General features: G+C 41.5%; 1 non-coding gene across 1 annotated transcript; it reads left to right on the plus strand.

Moving 5' to 3' along the window:
• The first annotated feature begins 3,395 nt into the window (after positions 1 to 3,395).
• On the plus strand, positions 3,396 to 3,502 carry LOC120072371. The gene has a single exon (XR_005480435.1). It is a non-coding gene; the product is annotated as a small nucleolar RNA R71 (small nucleolar RNA).

Below are 3,502 nucleotides of genomic sequence, written 5' to 3' on the forward strand. Positions count from 1 at the left end.
AGGGCAATTCTTCTATGTGAAACAGCTGCTCATCCGGGAAGACCGCACTCACCTCAGATTCATTGCAGTCAACCTCAAGATTTTCCAATCTGGACAAGTGATCCACAACTTGATTCTCTATCCCCTTCCGATCAATTATTTCAATATCGAATTCTTGAAGGAGGAGAACACATCTGATCAATCTCAGCTTTGCATCTTTTTTGTCATTAAATATTTGATTACTAAGTGATCAGTGTGAATGAGTACCTTTGTTCCCAACAGATATGCCCTAAATTTCTCCCACACAAAAATCACAGCCAGGAGTTCTTTTTCAGTGGTGATATAATTTATTTGAGGAGTTTTACTCGCATATGCGATAAGGTGCAAAATGGTTTTCTTCTTTTGCACTAATGCAGCCCCCATCGCATACCCGCTTGCATTGCACATGATTTCAAATGGCGTTTCCAATCCGATGCAATTAGTACAAGCGCGGTAATCAGCACATCTTTTAATACTCTAAATGCATTGAGGCAATTGTTGTCAAACTCAAATTTCCTGTTCACCTCTAACAACGCACTCAGTGGTCGTGCTATCTTAGAAAAGTCCTTAACAAATCGTCTATAGAATCCAGCATGCCCTAAGAAGCTTCGCACAGCCTTCACGCTGGTTGGAGGTGGGAGTTTTTCAATTACTTCAATCTTTAGTTTGTCCACCTCCAACCCTTCTTGGGAGATCTTGTGTCCCAACATTATACCCTCTTTCACCATGAATTGACATTTTTCCCAGTTGAGCACCAGGTTCGTCTCTTCACATCTTTTCAGAATTTTCTCCAAATTGATCAGACAGACTTCATAAATGTTCCCATAAACGGAGAATTTATCCATAAATATTTCTACTGAGTCCTCGAGAAAATCTGAAAAAGATCGCCATCATGCACCTCTGGAATGTGCTCGACGCATTGTAGAGGCCAAACGGCATGCAGCGAAAAAAGAATGTCACATATGGGTAGGTGAATGTGGTCTTGTTTTGATCTTTAGAAGCTATCATGATTTGACCGGCATACCCATCCAAGAAGTAGTAAAAATCATTCCCTACTAGTTTGTCTAGCATTTGATCAATGAATGGCAGAGGGAAGTGATCTTTCTTTGTGGCCGCATTCAATTTGCTGTAGTCCATACATATGCGTCATCCAGTTATGGTTCTTTGTGGTATTAATTCATTGTTCTCATTTGGGACTACCGTCATTCTGCCCTTTTTTGACACACATTGCATGGGGCTGACCCACGTGCTATCTGCAATGGAATAGACAATGCCCATATCTAACCACTTGATAATCTCCTTCTTGACGACCTCCTTCATCACAGGGTTAAGTCTGCATTGACTTTCAATAGTTTCTTTGTGGTCGTCCTTAAGACAAATGTGGTGCATGCAGTACGCGGGGCTAATTCCTCTGATGTCAATGAGCGTCCACTAATTGCTCGCACATGTTTCTTGAGAATGCTCATCAACGCATTCTCTTGATTTTTGTTGAGCGTAGAGAAAATTATCACTGGTAGCTTCTCATTCTGCCCCAGAAATGCGTACTTCAAATGGATTGGTAGGGTCTTTAGTTTATGTGTTGGTGGTTCCACTAGGGAAGGTTGCGTTGTTTTTCTTTCTTCTTTTGGCACTTCTTCTTGTGTTGCGATCATTTCTTCTTCTTTGTTTGTTTTTGCTACGATCGTATTGGAGGCAGCTATGGATGCGTTGGCATCCTCTTCTTCACACTCTTCATTAGACTTTTTCATCTTCAATTAAATTCAGGTCATCGTCAGAATCTTGTAGGTCTTCCTCATCTGGGAATTTCATGGCACGAATTTTATTAAATTTGAGCTTCTGTCCGTTTATGCTCAAAGTGATTTCTCCCTTATGCACATCAATTTGAGCATGACCCGTTGATAGGAAAGGTCACCCCAAAATGATGCGCACATCTTTTTCGGCCTCATAATCTAGGATGATGAAGTCAGTTGGCAAAATAAATTTATCAATCATGATCAACACATCTTTCACCTTACCTTCTGGATAAACCAAATATCTGTTAGCCAATTGGAGAGTTATGGAGGTGTGCAAAAGTTGCCCCACATTTAATTGTCTAAAGATTGACAGTGGCATCAAATTTATGCTGGCCCCCAAGTCACACAGGACTTGCCCAATATAGAGTCCTCCTATAGAGCAAGGAATAGTGAAACTCCCAGGATAGCTCATCTTTGGTGGGATAATAGATTTGGAACTTTGTGTTAATGCCACCGTGAAAATTTTTCCAGCACCTTTCTTCTTAGTTACCATGTCCTTCAGAAACTTAGCATAGGCCAGCATTTCCTCAATCGCTTCACTGAAAGGAATGTTAACATGTAATTGCTTTAGCATAGATAGGAAGCATTGGTACTATACGTCTTCGTTTTTCTTCTTTCTTAGCCTCTAAGGGAAAGGTGGTAATTAGACTTTCACGGTTCCCGTTTCATTTGACTTTGAGGTTGACGCAACCTCAGGTTCTACTGCTTCATTTTCTCTTTACTCTTCTTGCGTTACCGCAATCTCGGGCTCAGTTGTGATAGAAGTTGTTCTATTCTGATCCTTCTTTTCTCCCTCCACAATCTTTCCATTGCGCAATGTCACAACCTGACATTGCTCCTTACCTGATCCTCCTGGGTTGCGTGGAAGTTCGATAGAACTTGGAAACGCCCCTTCCGGTCTACTTTTCAGCTCATTCGTAATCTAGCCCATTAGTAATTCGAGGTTGCGGATGGACGTAGCCTGACTTTGAAGCAATGTCTCGTTTTTCTCTATATATTGCTTCAATAGGCTCTCTAGAGAAGAAGATTGCATTGGTTGTTGTGAGCTACTTGCTTGGTTGCTCTGTTGATCATTGTATCCTGGTGGCCCTTCTTCTTACGCCACATATTGAAAATTTTGTTGTTAATTCTTCCTGGCAAAATTAGGGTGGATTCTCCACCCGGTGTTGTGTTTAAAAAGGGATTATTCTTTACAAAATATATAGACTGTAGATTTTGCAGGTAATCTTCAATTGCATGCCCATCACCGCAAGTCGCACACCTTGCGGTGTTTTGACTTATTGCGTTAATTTGCCCACCTTGCAGTGTTAGGTTGCTGATCGTCATTCCTTGAATCAAACTCATCATTGTGGTCATTTGATTTTGTAATGAAACAATGGCACCGTTATTTGCGTCAGAATCTTTGAGTCTTAATCTCTGGTCACTCTCCCTTCAGTCTTCATGGTTCTTGGAGATGCGGTCCAGGATATTCTTCGCCTTATCATAAGTTTTGTCAAGCAGACCACCAGCGGCTGCCGCATTGGCAGCGGTTTGCGAAGCGGGATTCAAACCGTGATAGAAAATTTCCATTGAAGACAGTCTGATAGCCCATTATGCGGACAGTCCCAGACCAACCTTTTAAACCTCGCCCAAGCATCACTGAGCGATTCATCCATATCGTGTTCAAAATTAGTAATAAGCTTTCTTCGTCT

The sequence above is a fragment of the Benincasa hispida genome, chromosome 2, assembly GCF_009727055.1.
Source record: "Benincasa hispida cultivar B227 chromosome 2, ASM972705v1, whole genome shotgun sequence".
Taxonomy (NCBI): domain Eukaryota; kingdom Viridiplantae; phylum Streptophyta; class Magnoliopsida; order Cucurbitales; family Cucurbitaceae; genus Benincasa; species Benincasa hispida.